Source organism: Mus pahari, chromosome 2, assembly GCF_900095145.1.
Source record: "Mus pahari chromosome 2, PAHARI_EIJ_v1.1, whole genome shotgun sequence".
NCBI classification, from domain to species: domain Eukaryota; kingdom Metazoa; phylum Chordata; class Mammalia; order Rodentia; family Muridae; genus Mus; species Mus pahari.
Genome location: NC_034591.1, coordinates 98,970,989 through 98,981,106, shown reverse-complemented (window position 1 = coordinate 98,981,106; position 10,118 = coordinate 98,970,989). Strand labels below are relative to the sequence as shown.

At 43.9% G+C, this 10,118-nt stretch overlaps 1 pseudogene; it reads right to left on the bottom strand.

Annotated features, from left to right (window-relative positions):
- Window positions 1-3,809: 3,809 nt before the first annotated feature.
- On the bottom strand, window positions 3,810-3,930 carry LOC115063508 (annotated as a pseudogene).
- Window positions 3,931-10,118: the final 6,188 nt, after the last annotated feature.

Genomic DNA, 10,118 nt, shown 5'->3' with positions numbered 1-10,118 from the left:
ATTTGACATCAGGAGTCAGAGATAGAATATGCTCAACTCTCGGGAGGAGAGAGAGGAAAGGGAAGCTACTTTGGAGAGCAGCACAGAGAAAGGAAGGGGGCAGTTTCACAAAGACAGGTTGAAAAGAGAACGAGCCAGACACAGGTGAAGACAGAATGAGCCAGAGAATAAGGAGCCAGAAATTTACAACATATTGCCAAAGTTATTATGAGGCCAAGCAGAGCAATTCAGGAGAGGCCGAGAGAAAATAAAAGTTATGTTTACAGGCAACCCGCTACCCTCTACCCATGTGAAACAAGTTTAAATTCTTTCAGATGACTTTTACTCTATAGTATGTTTATATTTATACTCGTGTGTGTGTGTGTGTGTGTGTGTGTGTGTGTGTGTGTGTGTGTGTGGTAGGTATGCCTATGCGGAGAGCTCACAGAGCAGCGTTGGGTATCTTCCCCAGTGGCCTTCCAGCATAGTTTTCACAGTTTCAGACAGGCTCCCTTAATGATTTGCTGGGCTGCTTCATCAGAGAGCTCCAGGGAGGAACGGAGAGAGGCGGCTTTCTCTGATGCTCCAGCCGTGGATCACAGACAAGTGCTGCCATGCCTGCTTTTTGTTTGTTTGTTTTAAGCGAGGGTGCTAGGGATCCAAACTCAGGCCTTCATGCTTATGTGGCAAGCACTTTACCAACCACAGCATCTTCCCAGCCCTTCACATAAGAAAAAAGAAACCCCAAACCAAACTAGACTTACAGAGGAGTTTCCCACTGTGGAGTCGTGGCACACCGCGGAGGTCTTAGTTAGCCCTGACAGCTCTCCGTGTGCTTTACTTAGTTTTCTCATAAAGCCTTCTAAATAACCACACTGAGTGACCTGGGAAGGCCTCTTAAGCACTTTCTGCAAATCTTTCTATTTACACTAAGTTTCTGTGATTTAACTCCTACCAGAGACCCCCGGTCTCACCTACCCTAAGCCTCCGCGTCACTGGGATAAGGCCTGTTGCTTTTCTGTCTTCTTCTCTACCACTGAAGTCAATCACCAAGAATCCACTTTCTGTGCAGCTTTTGCAATGTCATAACCACCATCTCTCTTGTCATCTTTGTCTTTGTACATTTAAACTGCTATATTCATAGGCATTTTGAAATAGATCACAAATAAATTCATACGTTCAATTTGTCACGTTAACAGTTATTTTGGGAGTGTATGTGAGAATGTGTGGTGTATGGGTACATGCATGTATGTGTGTTTGTGTTTATGCCTGTGCACAGAGGCAAGAGGAGGTGAGGTGAACTACTCCATCACTCTCTGCCTGGTTCTCTTGGAGGAGTCTCTTATTGGATTGAAGCTAGGAGCCCAGGAACCCCTGGATCGTCTTACCTCTCACCTACAGTGTTGGGGTTGCAGGGGCCACACATGTGATTTTGTACATATTTTGAGGATTTGAACTCAGTTCTCACATAGCATGTTCTCTTAGCCCTTAAGCTATCTCCCTAGCACCCATTTGTAACCTTTCCCCTACACATCTCACATAGCTTTCCCTCTTCCATGTCTTGTTCTCATGTAGGCACAAGTTTTGTATACAAAGTTGGGTTTAGAGAAATATTTGATCTTCCTGCATGCATTCTAAGTTATTTCCATACTTCCTGTTTGAAGCAGAGCCTCACTGTGTAGGTAGGTCAGGCTGGCCTGAAACCTTCCTACCTCTGCCTTCCCAGTGGTGAGATTGTGGGATCACACTACCATGCCAGGCTCTCCTCCTGCTTTATTGTGATGGTTCTTTCCCCTTGCTCTGTTACCCTTGTGTGTTGGAAAGTCACACATTCCGCATTCTTCCCGTCTTTACTGTGGGTGTTTGGAAGCCAGGGATTGTAAGTTTTAGACTTTCAGTGGCTATTCTTAGACATTCTTCATATCTCTCCATGATTGTTTCTTGTCGATTTGTCGGGCGCTCAAAGCACCTAGGGAGGTGTGACTGTGGGGGCGGGGGGGGGGAGATCTGTGTTTGCTTCAGCTGCTGTGAGAGTTGCCATGTTAATTGTGAGCAGGGATCCTGGCTGCACAAAATGGCGAGAGTGGACTTAATGCTAGCCTACAATTCATCGCTAAGGTCTCACCATGATGAACGGTGACCTGGAGTTATGGCCAAAATAAACCTTTCTCCTTCTAGTTGTTTTTGTTAGAGGTGTTTTTTTTTTTTTAATTTTATTATTTTAAAAAGTTTAAAATATTTTTAAATTATGTGTGTGTGTGTGTGTGTGTGTGTACACATAAGTGCAGGTGCCTATGGAGACCAGAAGAGGACGTCATCCATCATCCTCTGGCACTGCCCTTACAGGTGATTGTGAGTGTTGGGACTGAACTTGGGTTCCCTGCAAGAGCCGTATGCTCTCCTAATCACTGAGCCTCTCTTCAGCCACCTTGTCAAAGTATTTTGTTTGCTTGCCTTTACTCACAACAACAGGAAAGAAATGGAGAAACTCACCGCTTTTTAAATAGGACAAGGATAATACCAACTTCTGTCAGGGTAGCCTTCCTCTTTCTGTTGTCTGGAGCTGTAGAGTCATATTTTTAAACATTAAAACATTTAACCTGGGCCTGGGAAAATAGCTAAGGGGTAGAGTGTTTGCTTAATATTTCCCCGAGTGCTGCACAGGTGAGGGACAGGGCCAGCTCTCCTGCTCTGATGACCTCAGGGGCAGTTCTTCTGCCTTCTGTAGGTGGCAAGGGACACTTGGGTGGGGCATCTCTCCCTCCACCATGTCACCTCACAGCAGACAAGAGCTGGGCCAGCTTTTCTACATTCACAGCCTCATAGCCGGCTTTCCTGTGCCCCTGCTGCCCCCAGGGTCAGCAGCTCTATTGTGCTGTTCAGGTGGGGTGCAGGGACTGCTCGTCTGAGGCAGCTGGTGAGGGGCAGGGCCTTCTCTGTCACTCTCACTTCTCCAGGCCCAGGTCTCATGCCTGCTGCAGATAGTGAGGGACAGCAGAAGAGGAGGGTATCTCTCCGATGTCTACAACACTGCATGAGAGACGAGTGGGAGAGCCGGCTCTCCCACACTCATATCCCCGGGGTTGGCTCAACCACAACTCCTGCCACCTACGGGGTCTGCTTTCCTGACTACTGTAGCTAGAGAAGGCTGGGTTCAGCTCTCCTGTCCTCATGTTCCCAAGGCCAGCTCCCCCAAGATGCTCAGGTGAGGTGTGGGGCCAGTTCTGCACAGCTCTCAGACATCACCATGTCCAGAGTGACAGGCCAGACCAGGGACATCCACCAGGCCTTTAATGGTAACAGCTCTGCTGCTGCTGGGCCATTAACATAGATATGGCCCCTGGTGGCAGCACAGGTCAGGACCCTACCATGGTCCCCGGTGGCCTTACCAGCCACTCACATCAGGCTGTACCTTCCTACCCTTTACTCTCCAGCTCTGCCTCTCTTCGTTGTGCCCACAGCCGTCTGTTTCTCTTTCATTTCTCCATCACTTGCTTGCTCCTCTTAGTGGTGCCTGGGGGTCTCTGAGTGTTTGGAGTGATCTCAGGAGTGCTATGCCCCATTTGTGCATTATAGCACTGGGCAGGGATCATCTTGGCCATGGTCTGCTCCCTGTTCAGACTCCATGGAACTAGCCTGGTGGTTGTCATGGGCTTACTTCTAGCCTGGGCAGCCCAAGTGGCTCCTTGCCAGGGTCATTTGTCTCCTGCCCAAGGCCACAGTCCCAGGTAGAGTTCTTCTAGTCTTCAGTTTGCTCCCTGTCCTGGGAGCCCAACTGTGCCTGTCTGGCACTGGAGTGATGGTCATCTCAGCCTATCTTTTTTTCAGGAAATGTTAGGTTACTAATTCAGAGGTTCATAGATCAGAATACTGAATTTAGACATAGCATCTCTCTTCCCTGCCACCTACATGTGACACAGCAGCCACACCTGCAATGCCTTTAGGGGCAGGTATTTTGCAGTTTTATGTTGGACCATTAGTCATGTTTGACAAAGCGCTTTATTAATTTCTGCACTGCCATTATTTCTTTCCTCTGTAAAGCCTCTGTGGATTCTTCCTCTAAAATATCCTTTTAAGTTCCCATCACTGAGAGTTTGAGGGGAGCTGGTTCCTACAGTTGTCTATCTAAAAGTCTACTTCCTTTCATTTAGAATTTCATATTCTATCCCATTTATGTCTTTTAACAAATAGCTGGAGATGAATCTCCATGGCTCAGGAGAGTCAGAGTGAAAAATAAGCTTCCTGCACAGACATGTGGGTGGAAACTGGCCATGTTAAGACTGCCCACATTATGGAAACTGGGAGTTGTAGAAAACTTGGTTTTGTTTTCCTCTTGATTTGGGGAGTTAGTCCACAGACAGTGCCTAGCACTGCCTCTTGGCCACGTGGAATCTGATTTAGGTGTGGTGATATACCAGGGAGGAAGTCGGAATCATCCATGATTTGTGGAAAGACATCACTGGGAAGATGATGTCTGAGCAAAGATCTTGAGAGAGCACACAGACTCTCCTTCACAGGCATCTGCCTTGAGGACACAACACAGAGCTCACAGGTGGGAGGCCAGCATCAATCTGGCATTTTCACGGAACACAAAGGTGGCTGTTGTGCCTATAGTGAGGTTGCGTTTGAGCAGCAGGTTGAGAACAACCGAGATGAAGTCAGAGAAGAAAGGAAGTTAGCTTGTAGAAAGTCATGTTGTTCCACCAAGTGGCTTTGTCTTTTATTCGGGATGAGATGGGCAGCCACTGAGGGTTGGGGCTCATCTGCCCAACTTCCGTACAGATGCAGAGGCTTTCTGCAGCAGCCACGGCTCTTTGGGGTGTGTGTGTTGGCAGCACACCAGGGGCTGCCCTAGTGATTTTACATCTAGAGCCGAGTGAGCCCAGATGGGTATGGTTCACTATTTACCCCGATCCATCATGGAGCCTCATGTACTATAGTGTTTTAGATTTTAAAATTTGCCAAATAGTCAATGATATGAAAAAGTTACAATACAACTGTAAATTAAAAAAAAAAAAACCAAACAGGATTAACTATGGCCATATGTGCTATAATTTTAGTTTGTAAAAACTCAAGAAAATGGAAACGTTTCTCCTGCAAAGAGAACTGGGCTTGAATACATCAACACAATTGTTACTTGTGTATTTTCAAAGGTTTCTCAAGTTCTATGCATTACTTTCCTAGTAAGAACAATATGTTACAAAGTAGCTGTTTCCTAATACATATGATAACAACAAAATTTCTACACAAAATAACTATCTAAAACTTAGTGCATGCATAAAATACATTTGGCAGGGAGTGTGTAAAATCCAATGTGAAGATCTACAGCCTCAGAGTGACTGTTCTAAGTCTTTAGAAGGCCATTGATATGTATCGAATGTGAGCCCAATTAATTTCAGTGCATGATGGTTTTAATTTGCAAGTTTTTATAATAAAGTTTAAAAAATACAATTGAAGAGCAAGCTGACATCCAAATACTTGCTGTTATGAAGAAGTTCTGTTGTGTTTAACTTTTGTTTCTAAACAGTGATTATAAAGATAAGGAAAAGAATAGGAACTGTCAGGTTAATTTTAAAACTTGGCTTGTAGGCTTATTAAAAAACATCTTTAAAAGAAAATAAGATCACACACAATCTTTTTATAGTAGGGTGACAAATGTGTCATTAGGTAAAGTGCATGTTGGCATAAAAATGAATGTAATTTATATTTGAATTTTTGGCTAATCAAATGACATATGTTTTATTGTCTTGCAGTTATATTAATGAGCAATATTTAATTAAAAGCTAATTGAATATTCCAGGAGGCAATTATCTTGCAATAGAGATGCCAAATCTGACAGGGGGAGGCAGGTGAGCAGAAAGTAGAAATCGTGTAATTATTCCCCTTGGAGATGGAAAGGAGAGCCCACACCTATCATAGAAAGACTTGTGAAGTTTCCAACCCAAACTGCACTGTATCCTTCCTTGAACTTAATTCAAACTTTCTCCATCATGCAAGCCACGTGCAATGAGAGCAAAGGCAGGTGCTGTTCATTAGCTCACAGATAAAGCTCTGTAGACGTCCTTTGACCCTAACCCAGGAGAGTTAACCTCCCTCTTCTCATTCACACTGACCCTGGTACCAACTGTGTGGGTCACACTTTACAAGTGTAATTGTCCAAATGAGGATGTGGAGGGATTGAGAAATGAAGTCTCTGTAGATATAAGAATTTTGGATATACCTTACCTTTTAGACAGCATCTACATAATTACTGTGACTCAAGAAATACAAAGGAAGAGAACACTTTGCAAACCTCTGGTTTTAGGAGAAGGGAAGTGGAAATATTGACTGCCTTGAACATGGTGTCTTTGAGCTATGGTTCTGCTGCCCTGAGCATGTGTTTGATGGAGAAGCAGAGAGCAAAAGGTCAGCAAGACAGAGCTAAGTATTCAGCTGCTGTCCAAGACCATCTATTGGTAGGCATGGAGAACACCCTGCAGAATGGCAAGCTGGCTTTGCTTTGCTTTTTATTTTAATCTGCGATGTAACCCCTTAGCTCCCTCCAAAAGAAAGCTCAGTTGGCTGGGGAGATAGATCAGTTAGTAAAGAGATTATCAGGCAAGCATAAGGACCTAAGTTCAATTCCTCTTGCTGGGAGGGTAGAGACAGGAGGATCACAGGGGCTTGTTGGGCAGCCAGCCTCGTTGAATCAGTAATATCTGTAGAATCAGCAAGAAGGGCCTGTTTCAAACAATAAGGTAGAGGGCTGGTGATATGGCTCAATGGGTAAAGTGCTTGTGACAAGCCTTGATCCCTAGGACCCACATAGAAGAAAGAGAAAATTACTCCCATAAGGTCACACATGTGCTATAGCAATTGTGAACACACACACACACACACACACACACACACACACACACACTACTTGCAGGCACACATGCATACATGCACACACAGATGTAATAATAATTAAAAACGTGAGGTGGAGATGACACCTGACAGTTGCCTCTGGTGTGGCTCCATCCCAATCCAAGCACACACATTTATATGTACACAGAGACAAAGAATGACAATGTGGTGGTTTGAACATGAATGACCCTCATAGACTTATATGTTTGAATGGTTGATCCTCAGTTAGTAGAACTGTTTAGGAAGGATTAGGAGGTGTGGCCTTGTTGGAGTAGATTTGGTCTTGTAGGAGGAAATACACCCCTGGGTGTAGGCTTTGAGGTCTCAAAACCCTGTGCCATGACTAATCTTTCTCTGCCTGCCACTTTTGGATCAGATGTGAGCTCTCAGCTCCTGCTGCAGTGCAATGCCTGCTTGCCTTCCACCACGTTCTCTACTGTGATGAAAATGGACCAACTCTCTGAAACTGTGATCAAGTCCCCAGTTAAACGCTTCTTCTATAAGTTGCCTTGGTCATTTTTTTTCTTGGCAACAGAATAGTTGCAACAATAGAAAATTTAGCTAGTAAGCACTCTTAACTTCTCAAAACCCAGTAGACAAGTCGTCAGTCAAGTTCTCTTGTTCCTGTGATTATTTAACAAGGGAGAGTGCTCTTAAGAACAGGACCTCAATAGTAACTTGAAAATTTCTTTTGTATTTTTTTAGCCTATGATTAGAGTTAGCTTTAGAGCTCAGGTAGAGAGTCACAGGCCTGGATTTAGAATTAGAAGTAGAAAGTGGTACTTGCTTTTAAAAATGTGGGGGGCCCTACTAGGGTTTCATTTAGTAATTCACCTATTTATTTAGTTATTTTGAGATAGATTCTCAATGTTTAGCTCCAGCTGGCCTTAAGTGGATGTATCTTTTAAATACTGAGGCTCTACACTTATGAGGCCCTGCTGCTTTCTTACCCTTCTTTCTGTGTTGCGTGCACATGTGTGTACAGGTATGTGTACCTATGGCATATGCATGCAGAGGCCCGAGAAGGATGCTACGTGTCTTCCTCAGTTTTGGAGGCAGTATGTCTTCTTTAACTGGAATCTTGTCATTAAGGGTAGGCTGGCTGGCCAGTGAAAGAGACGCATGCCTTCCTGACTCTCGGTCTCCCGGTGCACGGATTACAGGTACATGTAGTTGTGCCTAGTTTTATACAGGGTGCTGGGGATTATAATTCCGTTTACCCATGGAGATTTCTCCTCAGTCCTGAGGGTACACCTTTTAATCTTCCTCTACACTATATTCTCAGGGTCTTTGTTCTTTCTCCCAGAGCTGCATGAGTGATGTGTGGTAGTGGGGCCTGGATCTTACTTATTTAAAGTCTTGGTGATTTTCCATTTTTAGTTTGCTAAATTCAGTTCTCATTTCTCAGTCTTTATTTCTCATAAGAAACCATAACAACAGACTATTTTAAACCTTGGAATTCGTTCCCATTTGCATATCATCTACAGATTGGGAAGTATATGCTAAGGCTCTTTAGTACTGTGGGGACACAGTGTAGTCTGGGTGGACAGTGACCTTCGTTCCTCTCTAATTGGCCTCTTCTGTTGCTACAGTTGGCATTTCCCAGACAATTTGGCCATCTTATTCCCCTCGTCTCTGTGCTTAGCTGTCCTTAGTGATTCATTTTGTTGATCCTTTTGGTTTTAAGTTGAACAATAAAGAATCCCCAGCCTTAGTGCTGAGGAGATGGCTCCATTCTTAGTATACTTGCTGTGAAATCACGAGAGGCTGAGTTTGTATTTCCGGTGCTGCAGGAGCAGAGACTGATTTCCAGAGCTACTGGCTAACCAGTCTACTCACTGGTAAGTCTTTAGTTCAATGAGAGACTCTCTCAAACAAACAGACAGACAGACAGACAGACAGACAGACAACTAAACCAGAAACCAAGCCTAAGATAGAGAACATCCAATGTGAACTTCTGACCTTCAGTCACGTGCACACATGAGCACACACATGCACAAGTGTATACACACACACACACACACACACACACACGTTAAAAAAATGAAACAACAGCAACAAAAACAATATCCAATCTTTTTGCTCCTTCTTAATCCATTTACTGCTTAAGTTTCCCCTCCCATAGCCTTGGAAATATGAACATTGGGTAGATATTAATTTAAAAAAAACTACCTAACTTACTATAAACAATAACAGGCACTCTTGTCTTCTGAAGTCCTCAACTTAAAAAAAAAATGTCTGTATTTTGCAATACTGCTGCTGGTCCATGCAAAGAAATTAGACAGTAAAATGGGATTCAGTATTTAATCTGGGGATAAAGCCGAGAATTAGGGGGAGACGCTTGCAGAGCAGATTAGATTTGCAATCGGGAAGCCCACACAGCCAGCTGGGCAAAGATCTATTAATGACATACTGAAATGTGATTTCTGACATTTCCTTTAGTCACAGGGATGAGCAATGAAAACATGATCCTCTTTGAGCTCCAGAGGAGCTTATAGTAAACTCCAGATATGAAAAGGGATGAGGTCTTTTTATTACCACTCTGTCATTATCTCGCATTAACAGCCATAATTAGTCTGAGCCAGACTATCATCCGCTATTGAAATATCCCAAACTAATTAGACATGAGATATGTTACTGGGACGAGATCGGGAGACCAAAAAATGCACAGGAACGAGGCATTCTGCGATGATGAATGCGAGTCATAATAATGTTTCTGGAATAAATTAAAAGCAAGACAAAAGAGAGAATAAAGTCAGTCATTGGGGGAGGAGCCAGGGTCCTACTTCTTCAAAAAAGTGAAATCACAACACTGTAAAATTCAGCTGTGGGAAGGGCCACCATAGCGTCTATACTATGTCCAGGGCTTCCAGGGACAGTGCTTCCTATGATTTAATGTAAGCCACACAGAAGCCACACCAGACATTGTGACAGAGTGCCCGAAATAATATAAAAAAAGGTTTGCTTCAACTAAAGTTTAGAGATTTTGGTCCACGCTCAGTGGATTCTGTCATGTTTAAGTCTGTAGTGAAGTTGTCCACCATGACAGCGAATGAGCTATGTGACACTGCTCAACTTGTGGCAGCTGGGAGGGAGAAGAGGAAGGGTTGGGTTCCAGAATCCTCCTTAAGGGCACACCTTCATGATTTACCTTCCTCTTCTCTTCTCTTCTCTTCTCTTCTCTTCTCTTCTCTTCTCTTCTCTTCTCTTCTCTTCTCTTCTCTTCTCTTCTCTTCTCTTCTCTTCTCCTC